Below are 14,334 nucleotides of genomic sequence, written 5' to 3'. Positions count from 1 at the left end.
TCTAAAATAACAATTTGTAAGGCTTATGCTCTCACTCACCTGTAACATATAGTCTTTAAAAATACTAAGAAGCTGGCATATCTGATGGCATCCTACTTTGGCCATGCCTTTTCCCATCTTTATGTATGCTATCACCTATGGTTATAAGAAATACAAACTCTACCAATCTTATAATTTTTTCCTTATTCTTTTTTTTTTAAAGATTTTATTTATTTATTTGACAGAGAGACAGCCAGCGAGAGAGGGAACACAAGCAGGGGGAGTGGGAGACGAAGAAGCAGGCTCACAGCAGAGGAGCCTGATGTGGGGCTTGATCCCATAACGCCGGGATCACGCCCTGAGCCGAAGGCAGACGCTTAACCGCTGTGCCACTCAGGCGCCCCTTTCCTTATTCTTGCTTGTTTTCTCTCATTTCTACTTTAATTTTGGTAATTCTATAGAGCTTAGAAGCTCTCCAAGTCTACTCTAGAACAGTGATCTTCACACTGTGGTTATACACGAACCCATGTTGACACAGAAAGACTTTTCATTGGTGTGTCTGCATCAAGAGTTTTAAAGGAACTCATTTCTATATTCCCAAGCTTCAGATCTTTGCTAGAATTGATCAACTTGAGAATGAAGCAGTACTCACAATATTCTTTCTCTCAATTTACCAAAATAAACAAATAAAACTCTTCAACCATACTAAATCTTACTGTGCTATTATAAAATCATCCCAGGGTTGTAAAATCCATCAGGGCATCAAACAAAGGAGAAATTGAAATATTGGCTTAAGGAAAATATATTTTAATATTTAATTTAGAAAACATGAATTCATAAGACTTCTTGTCTTTTCCTGCTTGTTATATATTTCCATGAGGAAAGGATGAGCTTGCTATTAGAATACTATTTTGTCCCATTTGGGAATCCATGTAATTCATAGAGCTGAAGCTATAAGTTAGTGAAACTGATTCTTTGAAATATAGTTGGAATTCATTGAGGAAATGCCACATTTTTCAAAGTACATTGCATAAAACACCTGGGTAAAACTTTTACATAATGTCTTTCAGATATTTTCTGTTTAATACATAGTTAAAATCAATTTTATCAAATCTTACAATGAAATGTATCCAATAGTCATTCTTATTTTATCTTATAATAGTTTCTAGCTACTTTAAATAAGATATATTAACTTAAACTCATAATGAAAATATTTTTTTATTTATTCAATAATTAATTAAGAGAGAAAGAGCACATGTGTGAGTGGTCAGGGGGGTGGGGCAGAGGAAGAGACAGAGAATCTTAAGCATGCTCCTGCCCAGCGTGGAGCCTCATGTGGGGGCTTGATTTCATGACCCTGAGATCATGACGTGAGCTAAAATCAAGATTTGGACATTTAACCAACTGAGCCACTCAGGCACCCCTCATAAGAAAATATTTAAATATCAACTTAAAAATGTGTAAGGAAGGCATAGCTTATCAAAATTATTTTAGGCATTATATGAGCAAAATGAATGGACTATCTTTGCTCTATTATCTATTTTATTTGTCAGGCTTTGTTGAATATTTGCTTTTAGTTTGACTTTACCTCTGGACTGGAGGTCACATTACTGCAGGGATAATGTATATCTATCACAGCTGTATCCCAGATGCCTACCACAACCCCTCACGTGCCGTACACATTTAATGAATGCATTGAATGCACATATGAATGAATGGATAAATGAGCCAAGGGAAAGATATATATCAATATCAATATCAATATCAATATCTATATCTATATATATGGTGATCTTTTCCTATTTAAATTTGTATTGGTTATCATCTAGGCCACATACTTCAGTCCTTTTTTGAGGTCTCATTCCTTTATCATGATGTTTTTATCCATTTTCAGAAGTACAAGAAACAAGAACTGAACAGCATATACATTACATGTTATTTAATTTACTCTTTGATTTTTAAATAACAGCTTTATTGAGGTATAATTCACATAGCATAAAGTTAACCCTTATAAGTTCCAGTGTAAGATTTAGTGTTTTTTAGTGTATTAGCAGAATTGTGTGATTATTACAACTAATTTTCTAGATTTCAGCACCCTAAAAGAAACCGTATAGCCAGTACAATCATTTTTCCTCTCCCCCTGGGTAACCACTAATCTCTTTGTTTCTATCCAGTTGCTTCTTCTGGACACTTTGTATAAATGGACATTTTGTATAAATCATGCAGTATGTAGTGTGTGTGTGTGTGTGTGTGTGTGTGTGTGTGTGTGTGATTGGCTTCTCTCACTTTAAGGTTTACACATGTCATACCCTGTATCAGGACTTCAATTTTTTAAAATTGCTGAACAGCATCCCATGGTATGGCTATACCACATTTTGTTCATCCATCCATCAGTTGATGGGCATTTGGGGTGTTTCCATTTTTTTGGCTGTTACGGATAAGTTGCTCCAAGCATTTATTATACAAGTTTTATATAGACATGTGTTTTCATTTCTCTTAGGTATATACTTAGGAGCAGAATTTTTGGGCCCTATGGTAACTTTGTTTACACTGAGAGACTGCCATGTGTTTTCCAAAGTGGCTGCATCATTCTGCAATCCCACCAGCAATGGATGAGGGTTCTGTTTTCTCCATGCCCTCGCCAATACTTTAATTATCTGCCTTCTTGATTAGCACATCCTAGTGAGTTTTGTGTTGATTTGCATTTCTCCAATAACTAGTGATACTCGGTATCTTTTCCTAGACTCAGTGGCTTTATTGTCCACCTTCTTTGGAGATATAAATGTCTAGTCAAATCCTTAACTCATTTTTAAAATTAAGTTATTTTTTTAAAGTTGTTAGAGCTCTTTGTATATTCTAGATACAAATGACTCATCGTATCTATGATCTGCAAACACATTCTCCCATTCTTTGAGTTTTCTTTATTTTCTTGGTGGTTTAGTTTGTAGCACAATTTTTTAAAAATTTGGATCCAGTCCAAATGATCTATTTTGTTATTATCACTGAGCTTTTAGCGTTATATCTAAGGACACTACTTCGTTTTTAATTAGCCTTGTTGGAAATCAATATCAACCAATGCCTCCTAATTCACTTGCTTTGCATGCCCCCCCCCTCACTTACAGTGCAAATCCTACAGACTTCCTCAGACCGTTCGCATGAAAACAAGCCCCAAGTCCTTAAAAGGCTGGACTTACAGAAATCCCTTTTCCACTGTTCAGTTAAGATGTACAGTCACTTTGCAATAAAGATCTTTGCTTTAAAAAAAAGAAGGAAAGAACAAAAGAAAAGAAGCAAATGCAGACAAGAGAAGAGAAAAAAATGTAGAAGATAAAAGGTGGGAGTCTCATCAAACAAAAACTACCNGCCCCACGTCAGGCTCCTCTGCTATGAGCCTGCTTCTTCCTCTCCCACTCCCCCTGCTTGTGTTCCCTCTCTCGCTGGCTGTCTCTATCTCTGTCTTATAAATAAAATAAAAAATCTTTAAAAAAAATAAATAAATAAATAAAAANGATCTTTGCTTTAAAAAAAAGAAGGAAAGAACAAAAGAAAAGAAGCAAATGCAGACAAGAGAAGAGAAAAAAATGTAGAAGATAAAAGGTGGGAGTCTCATCAAACAAAAACTACCTATTTTAAGATAAAACCCAGTGACATGAGAGAGCATAGTATATTTGGCAAAAGGAAATAAGGCTGGTCTGGTGTAGGACACACCAGTCGTGGAGGATGGGGGTTCTCCCTTATTACCCTTGGGATGGGGTTCTCAATTGACCAAATGCATTCCAATCCCTTAGGGAAACCAGACAAAACACAACAAAAAACAAAGCAACAGGAGTGAAATTAATTGCAATCATTTGACTCTGAAGAGCTCTCCTTCTCACACTTTAATGTATATACATCACCTATTAAAAATGCAGGTTCAGAATACCTGCGTGGCTCAATTGGTTAAGTGTCTGCCTTGGCGCAGGTCATGATCCTGGAGTTCTGGGATCGAGCCCCACATCAGGCTCCCTGCGAAATGGGGAGTCTGCTTCTTCTCCCTCTGCCTGCCACTCTGCCTACTTGTGCTGTCTGCTCTCTCTCGTGTTCTCTCTCTCAAAAAATAAATAAAATCTTTAAAAAAAAATGCAGGTTCTGGTTCAGCAGGTATGGGGTGGGGGCTGGAAATTCTTCATTTTTAACAAGCTACACGTGATGCTGAGGCTGTTCTGGGACAGCACTTTGACTCTCAGAGCTACAAAGGGCAGGAGAGAACAATGGCATTCACTCCTTCAGAAGGAAAGAAACTCTTTTCCGTCAGGCTCTGTTTATCGAGATGATCTTTTTTGCATGTGTTCAGATTTAAAGGTCAGATCTGTTTTCTTTTCAACAGCTGCTTGGGAATTGCTCATCTTGCACTTCCTGTATGGGGTTTGATTACCTAAGTGGATCAAAAAGCTGTAAGATAGCTTGGAGCACAATCCTTCTAATAGCATCCAGCATTCAAGGGTTCACATTTAACAGGCAAGCTTGAAAAGGCAACTTCAGATCATATCTCTGGTCCACTTGAAAAATGAGAGCCCACACACTATTTCCCCCCAGAGCCCTGTGGTCACATGTGCATGTGCATGTCTGTGTGTGTGTGGGGGGGAGTGGATTTAGATTTTAGACCCTGCCACAGGAGTTCCCTCAAGAGAGAAGGCTGTCCTCAAATGTGCCATGAAAGCATCCATCCACTCTAAGGCCTGACTGTAAAATCAAAGAAGTCTGTCCTTGGTAACTACTCAGGCAGACAAACAGTCTGACAAACTATTCCAAATGTCTAGCATATTCTAAGCATACTGTTGATGTCCTGAGGGACAGAGTTTAACAAGTTTCAACTCGCAAAAGCGCAAGGCTTGATGAGGAGACTCCCAATTAAATAGACAATCACATCATAGTAATTAAGGTGGTACAATAGAGTTAAGCACAGGTTGGAGAAATGTGCAATTCAGCCTCTGGAGACAGAGAGCTCAGGAATAATTTCTCAGAAGTTATGAGGCTTGCACTTGTCCCTTCCTATCTCTCCTCCCCACCTCCTCCCCAGTGCCCTTTTGCAGCCCAAGAACCCTCCTGTTAAGAAGAGGGAGTCAGGAAACTTTTATCTGGTATTATTGATGGTGACATATCCTCCAATACTTTGTCCTTTTCACCACTGAAAACCATTCTTAAAATCAAAGAATGCATTGCTAATATTAGAGTTTCACCTGTTAGGGAGAATATTTGGAGGACAAGGCATCTATCTTAGAATCCTTAAAACCACATGGTTGGATGACTGGGGCCATTTAAGCCTGAGCAGACCATGAAAGCCCTTCCCTGGAGCAAGAGGTCTCTCCCAGGACTGAGCTCATTTACCTGGCCAGGCCTTGAATTTAGGGACTGGGGACAAGCATCAGGGAAATGCTAACTACGAGTTCCCCTGTCTAACTACAGAAGAGCCATTTGTAGAAGTAGCAGGTACTTTCCTCCTCTGGGAGAGAAAGATAAACCATGTCTCTCCCACCTGGACAACCTGGCAGGTGACTTAATGTATAATGATGCCTCCGGAGGAGACAGGTGAGCCCTTGATCACTAAGGTCAGGTCTGAAAGGCAGCGGAGTGTAGATTCAAAGATCAGTGGGAGTTTAAAGTGACACCAAGACATGAAATTATTTTCTTCCTCATTCTGAAGAAGATTAATTTCTCCATAGCATCCCAGGCTAAAGTGTGAATGCATGAATCCAACTGATGGGATTAGCAGCCCTGGAAACGGAGCTTGTCTCTCACTTGGGAACGGGCAATTGGGTAGCAGGAAAGGCAACATGGCTGGAGGAGGCTGAGGGTAGAAATCTGCTGCTGCCTTTTATTAACTGCATGTCCTTGAATAATAACTCAACCAAGCTGCATGGCAGGGTCCTCTGAAAAAAAGAAGTAACATTGTATTGGTTTTTCGTATGTAAAATACTGAAATCCCAATTAAATCTGAATTTCAGATAAGCAACAAAGAATTTTTTAGCATAAGCATATCCGAAATATTGCACGGGGACATAAAATCTGTGCGTTGTCTGTCTGAAATTTAAATTTAACTGATCACCCTCTATTTTTATTTGTTAAATCTGCCAAACTTAGAATCAGTCAGGATAGTCTAGTTTAAGCTACAATATAGTTAACTCTAAAATCTCAATGGCAAACTTCACTAAAGCCTCATTTGTGTTTCTCTAAAAGTGCTCCCTGGACTGGCAGCTCCAACCTGACCTAGAAACTTTAGAAATGCCAAACCTTGCCCGCCAGACCTACTAAATCAGACACTCTGGGGATGGGGCCCCACAATTTGTGTTTCAACAAGCCCTTCAGGTGATACTGATTAAAATTTGAGAACCACTGCACACATTTTCAGAATATCCCAAGGCTAAGGCTATGCCTGTCCTGTGGCTCAACAATTCCATTACCGGGCGCCTGGGTGGCTCAGTCAGTTAAGCATCTGCCTTTGGCTCAGGTCATGACCCCAGGGTCCCAGGATCCAGTCCTGCATCAGACTTCTTGCTCAGTGGGGAATCTCCTTCTCCCTCTACCCACTCCCCCTGCTTGTAATCTCTCTCTCTCATAAATAAATAAAATATTTTTTAAAAATTCCATTACTAAGTTTAAGAAAGAAAAAAAAAACAAACAGTAACCACCCAACAAAGCAGTTCTATTACTAAGTTTATACGAAGAAAAATGAATGCATTTTCCACTAAAATACATGTATAGAATTTTCATAGTTGCTTTATATATAATAGCTCAAAGCCGAAACAACTCAAATACCCATCAATAGGAAAATGGATAAAGTGTAGTATTTTATACCATAGATCACTACACGGTAATAAAAAGAATAAATTGCTTACATGTTAAACAATCTGGACGCATCTCACAGACATTTTTAGTGAAAAAAGAAAAGATAGAAATGAGAATGTTTTATACAGTTTTATTTATATAATGTCCCTAAGTCAGGCAAATCTGATCTATGGTGGTAGAAACCAAAATGGTGGTTTGTGAGGTGTGGGTGGTGGTTGTATTGATGGGGAAGGAACATAAAGGACGTTCCAAGGTGCTGGAAATTCTCTTTCTTGATCTCATCATGGTTAGAGAGGTATATTCATACGTATAAATTTAAAGATATGTATAGAGACATGTACGCTTAAGGTGATTGTACTTTATGTATGTTTTACCTCAAAGAGCGAAAGGAAATATAGTTAACATAACAAATATTGGTGGCTAAGACAACAAAAATTCATGTCTCACTCATAGTATAGGTTTTTAAAACTGCAACTCACCTGACTTGACCCAGCCCGTCACATGGCCACACCCACTTTCAAGTGGGCAGAGAAGCGCATCCTTCCCAGAGGGAGAGATAGAACAGAATATTTATGAACCCTAATGACATCAATACCTGCGCCTTGGAGTTCTGTGTAATAGACATATTCGCCTTTATTCCTTGTCATAGTCATTTATCCAGCACACATTCACTGATCACCTGTTATGAACCAGGCACCTTGTTAGGAATGTAGGTGGGATAAGATAGAATGGTCTTGCTCTTATGGAGCATATATTCTATTCAGAAAAAGAAAAGATATTACAATATTATTCAGTTAATATTATGATTGATGCAATGGCATTTTGGCTACTGTTGATGTAAAATAAACAAGACTTTTTTTTTTAAGAAAAAGGAAAAGAGTTTTATTGGAGCCCAAGTTAGTTCAGCTGCCCTCGGTACACAATCTTCACAAAGTGAAGTGCTCTGGGGAAGGAATATTTGGTGCCAGATTATATATGTTTGTTTGTTCATTCGTTGTTTTTATATATAAAGAGTTACAAACCAGGGCAAAGACATTTCATAAAGTTTCAGGCTTTATCTTCTGCTTTTCACATGTGGAAGGCTGTGTGATTTAATCTGATGGGAACCAGTGAGGTTTCTCTTCCTCTTTATGTTTGGAATGTTCCTTTTTGGTAATTAATTAATTAATTAATTTATTTATTTTTAATGACGTAGATGTACAATGTGTGCTCGGAGCGGAACTAGAGACTGAGTCATTTTGATTGACCTTGGTAAATGTTGAAGTATAGTTTCCCTGGGAGCTCAGGAGCAGGGCACACAAGTATGAAAAGATGAAAATATCCTTTATTTTATTACCATTTGCCCTCTTCATTTTCTTTAAGACCTAGTACCTCTCTTGCAATCAGGCACCAGCTGAAGTTTGTATGGCACATTCTGGACCATCCTTCCCCACCCTTGGCAACACGTCAGCAGCTCCATGAGTCATCAGCAGCTCCATAGATGGGACAGAGTCCAACTGACCAAGCCAATGCTGAGATTCTAAACTGCATTAGGAGCTAAATGCAGAGTTCAGAATAATCAGACAGACACAAGAACATCTAACAGGGCTTGACATTCACTGCCGATAAAGCACACGATCTGACCAAATATTTTAAAGAATTGACTAAGTTTGCAAAAGTGGAAGGTAAAGAAGTATGAAGCCAGAAAAACACTAACAGCAATGACCAAATGTACCAAAGGGTGAAGACTACGAGATAGAAAGTAGCCAGAAGAATATCAAATGCCTGGAAGAGGGGTTTTCAAACTTGATTCTGCATCAGAATTACATGGAGGGCTGCTCATCCAGGTTGCTGAGTCATAGACCCAGACTGTGTCATTCAGTAGATCCAGACAGAGAGCTGAGACTTTCCATTTTTAAGAATTCTCTGGTCAGGCTAATCCTGTTTGTCCCTGGGCAAACTTTGAGAACCTCGGCACTAGAAGAAGAAAACGTACAATCGAACTCCACTCCCTTCCTTCCTACTTTCAACAAGCTGCTTTTACTCTCAAACAAGAAACTGGGAAGTTCTGCCTACTGCTGCTATTACTTTTCCAAACTATACCATCAAGACATAAGAAAGGATACCATGGCAGTGAAATCTCTCATGCTGTCCTGGGTCTTCCTGGAGTCCACTACAAACACATAGCTTAGCTACTGTTTTCTTATTCATTTACAGAAGCACCTTGATTTTAAAAAATGTATTTGTTAGGTTGACATTACAAAGGGCAACCTGTTCTCCAGGCCCCACAAGCTGAAGCTGGATCAAATTACAGAGGATGACGCAGAGAGCATCATGGGGGCCCTCCTGCAGCGGACGCTAGCGCCCTCTAGTGGGTGGGGGGCGGTCTGGGGACGGTTAGTGAGATAGTGGGGCTAGAATAGGGAATAGTAGCCTGGCAGTCATTTTCATATTGCAAGCATCTTTTCTCTAAACTCTTACAAAATAATATTTTAATGTATTTTCCATTAGTCCTAAACAACTGATAAATTATCACATTATCATTATAATCATGTTCATTCACGTGAAGATATTTTTTGAGCCTTTAACGAGTGCCAATTACTAGTACAGATTTTGGAGATTCACTAATGAGTGAGGTAAATCCGCCACGGGTACTTAGATTACAGGGATGATTTTTTTTTTTTAATTACAATCTTCTAATCATGTCACTTATCCCCTCATCACCCCATTCCTCTGCCTCTCATTGTAGGCCCTCTACTCTGGTTACAATCTTGTTTTATCTCTCCCTACTGTCTTAATCAATATGCCACTTTGCTTGCTCTTTGCTCATTCTTTCCTCCTGTTGAAAAGAAAGATCCCCTCATTGCTTTTAAGACTTACTCACCCTTATTCATCTGTAAAGGTCCATATCAACCACCATTTCACTGAAACCTCTTACTTCACTGCAGCCCAGAGTCCGCACACAAACTCTCTCTCAATTTCTTTAGCACTTAACGTGTCCATGAGACACTTAAATATAAGCATTATTGAATTTGTATTGAGCCATGTTATGTGTAAGTGGTACCCTTACCCTGCAAATTCAATTCATCAGAATTATAGATAAGACTTGCTATCCCTTCATAGAATTGTCTTTCCGCAGTAATGTCATTTAAAGTTGATAATTCTTTATAGGCACTATAAATGCAGTCTGGTGCCTGGCTTGAAAGAATAGACACATTTAGCCATTCCCAAACAAACTTTGCTGATCGGAGGTAGTCACCTGTGTTGTTTCAGTGTGTGTGTGTGTGTGTGTGTGTGTGTGTGTGTGTGTGTAAGTCCCAACTGTAGGCCAGCTATCTGATTTCCAAATAGTGTGGTCTGGGAATCTATAAATTTAAACAAGGGCCTCCCGTGAATGGAAACTCAGGGCTGCATATTAAAAGTATCTAAGGGGCTTATAAGAAAACATCAATATCCCAGAATAATTAACTCAGAATCTCTGGCAGTGAAGTGCCCCTGGCGTCAGTATCTTATAAAAGCTCCCTGAGTGTCCCTCATGGGCAGCCAGGGTTGAGAACTACTGCACAGTCTAATTTCAGACAGTCAGTAAAAACGGGAATTTCGCACAAAATTGTGTCATGTATGTTTCTTCCACAGGGGATGTGTGGAGAGGGCCTTTAAATTAAAAGAATATTAATTCCAAGTCAATTCTATAAACATAAGTAATAAATATCCATTTTAAAAAAATTGTAAAATACTAAGCAGTATAGAAAAGTATATAAAACCACACATCCTGCCAACATTCAATGCTGTGGTCTATCTCATCCTAGCCAGTTTCCACTCATAATTTACAGATAGAAGAGAGAGAGAAATATCTGCTCTATTTGCTCTACTGGTAACAAAATTAGTTTTATATTTACATACTATTTTAATATATATTTTCTCTTCATATAATAGATATTAATATAATGTATATATTTAACTTATCATTATATTTTCCTAAAATATAATTATAAAGAATGCTCACCATTAATGGTTATAAGAAATTGCTTAGCAGAACTCTTGTTTCCATATGTTTTCCCATTATTTGTAATGACACCATAAATATTTTATACATTGAGTTTTGTACACAGTACTGATCACTTCCAGTCTTATGACAGAGCTTACTTCTTCTGTATAACATGACCTCTTTATCACATAATAAAACGTGATTATTTTTCGAGTAACTAGAAGTAGCTTCCTGAGTTGAAAAGTGATCATACGATTCAGAATTTCTTTTCAGAAAAATGATGGCAGCTTACCAAAAATGCACAGAATTACCTGTATCCATTAACACGATTATTGATAAACATATTTAAGTGCTGATTTTTTAGGCAAAATTTGTGCCTAGTTGTTCAATTTGCATGATTAAGAACAGTGACTTTGAATATTTTTTCCCTCGGTATTTCTCTAGTTATTGCTTTTGAGAACTGCCTTTGCACCATACCCCCCCCCTTTTTTGGAAGGGGGAGTAATTTTTCTAACTCATTAATTTGTATGAGATCCTTATTTTGGGTAAGTTTATCATCACCTTTTTTCTCTCATCATGCTTTTTCCTTCTTATGCCTTTTTAAAAAAATCTTTTATGATTAAAAAAATGAACCCTTTATTTAGTCAAAGTTATATCAATCATTTCATTTGGGGCTCTTGATTTTGGTATGATGCATATCTTTTCTAATCCAAGTTCAGATAACTATTCATTTACTTTTTCATTCTCTTGTAGCGTCATATACAGGGTATAAATTTCCATGCATGTCGTGTGTATATATAAGAAGGAATGAGGTATGTGTAGTGTGTACTTTTAATCCTTCTAGAATATATTGCAGTAAACGATCCAGTCATCCTTTTGTTCATTTTAGGAGATAATTATGCAATTCTCTCAGTACCAATTTAATAAGAGTTTTACTTATTCTAATTTGTGTACTACCTTCATCATAGACTGAATTATTTCTACAGTTTCTACATTGTGTAATTGCTGTCAGTCTATTCCAGCACCCATTTCACACTGCTTAAAATATTTCAACTCCATAATGCATGTGGATACCATTTGGTGCAAACCCTACCTTATTTCTCTTTCATAATACGTTTGAACAATTTGCACTACATCCAAGATGCTATTTATAAAGATAATGAAAGATGAACCTAATATAGATAAAATCTATAATAAATTTCAACTCAGATCCATCAGTATTTAATCTAATTCAGACTCCCCTTTTAATTTGGAAGAAAAGTATTTCACTTTGTCTTACTCATATAAAGACCCTGGAATGTATGTTTAATTATCTTAGAATAATTTCTGTATTTCATTTACCTTCCCCCCCCCTCTGCTCTGGAGTTGACTGACAACTTTACAAAATACCTTAACTACATCTGTGTCTCCACCAGATTTATTAGTAACAAAGCACCATTTTGCCATAACAAAACACAGACTGGGCAACTAGAAAAGCAGAAATTTATTTTCCCACTGTTCTGGAGGCCAGAAGTGCAAGATCAGGACACCAGCATGGTTGGTTTCTAGAGCTCTCTTCCTGGCTTGCAGAAGGACCCCTTCTCTCCTGCTGTGTTTCACATGGCTTTTCCTCAATGAATGTGCATGGGGAGAGAGGGAGGGAGCTCTCTGGTGTCTGTTTTTTCAAGGACATCAATCCTATAGCATCAGGACCCCAAACTTATGATATCATTTAACTTTAATTACTTCCTTAGAGGTCCCATCTCTAAACATAGCCATGTTGAATGTTAGGGTTTCAACATATGAATGCAAGTACTGGGGCTGGGCACAAACATTCAGGCCGTAATACCAGATCATTCTTAGTGAAGTCAGTGTTTTACTTTATATGTGAAAAGTAACTCATAGAAAAATTTTCTGGAATGCATTGTCGCATACATTGAGGTATGTGGGTCTACAGTGGATCACAGAATAGATATCCAAAATATTCTAATTGGCACCCATGTAAAAGACTTATCAGTGGTCTCTTGTGACATTTAATTACTCACCTTGCCTCTGTGTTCTGGCAATTTATTTAAGCTGATTTTAATCCCTGGCAGTTGGGTAAACAATCGTAACATGTGTAAACAATTATTTTTGAAATGCCTTCCTTCTAGAAGCATGAATAATCAAAAGGTTAATGCACAATCTAATATTGTCCTTTGTGGATAAAGCCTGTAACTATTACAGTGTGAAACTTGCAGAAATTACCCTCTTTCACCAAGAAGCTTAAGCTGCTGTTTGACACACAGCCCAGTGGATACTCTGACTGTCTCCTTGTGTTCCCGTTGATACAGTAATCAGCGAGAGGCCAGACACATGTTTTATTATAAGAGCAAACAGAGTACGTCTGCTCTAGGTATCAGAGAGAGAGAAAGATACAAGATTTGACAGCCATAGACTTCTGAAAACAGACTGGCCTGAAATGAACGTTTTTGCGAGCTTGAGCAGTTTAGTGTTGTGACAGTCAGTTTACATCTAAATATCAGAATCTCCACCCGAGACCACTCAGAAAAAGGATGTTTTAATAAGATTCTTGCATGTTTGCATTGGTTCAGCCAATAAGCGGTATAGCAAACCCCAGATCAAGGTATGAAATTTTGTCTTTACCTTGTGTTAAGGGAATATCAATTAGGTAGAAAAGAAATTAAAATGTCAGGGCTTGATAACATAGCATTAAGTGATAAACTGAACTGCCAAGACAGCCAAGCCATTACGTTAACAGTATTGTGCATTACTATGACTTGTGTTTACTTCTGTGCCACACACATTTTATTCTGCGGGTGCCTTCGAGTCTCTGGACTCTTAAAATGATTAAAAGCTATAATTTTTCCTTAAATATATCTCCTAAGTCACTAATTACATTCTCTAGACGCTTACATCCGTATTCATGTGACCATTGCTTGTATATTACAATGGGACTTTTGTCAGCTGAACAATGTAGCCGTAATGCCCAGGCAAGGCCACACACCCTCATTGCTAAATCACATTACTAAATACTTTTTTTCTGGGAACTTTTTTTATCGACCACTTGAGAAAGGTTTAACTGTAAAGGTGCTAAAATGGGAATCCAAAACCGTGTTCCTTTTTCTTAAGCAAATTTAAAACTGCTTTGCTGAAAAGCATTAATGATGCCTGTGGTGTGCGCTGATCAAAGGATGTGGGGACATGACTCCAATCTCTGTGGGTTCCACCTGGTGTGGCCCCCATCGTGTTGTCAACTGCCCACTCCAGGGTATTTGTTGAAAGGTCCAGATTTTCTTTACTGCTTCTGAGTTCCTATTTTCTTTTGTGTCAATTAGATATCATTCACTTCTAAAATCTAAACACCAAAACAGTTCCTGCTGTGGCCTCTCCATGAGCAATCACCGTTCATTCCATAAACGAACCACATGTTCCCAGGAAATTAGTTATTCCTTGATTATTGCCAAGTTAGGGAAACGATTATTTTCTAGGTATTACAGCATAGGGGATGCACAAATCATAAGCATAAGAATATTATTTAAAATGTCTACAGCCTTTGATGATACTCCAGATAATTCTTGATC

Source organism: Ailuropoda melanoleuca, chromosome 2 (assembly GCF_002007445.2).
Source record: "Ailuropoda melanoleuca isolate Jingjing chromosome 2, ASM200744v2, whole genome shotgun sequence".
Classification (NCBI taxonomy): domain Eukaryota; kingdom Metazoa; phylum Chordata; class Mammalia; order Carnivora; family Ursidae; genus Ailuropoda; species Ailuropoda melanoleuca.
This window is presented reverse-complemented; position numbering follows the sequence as displayed.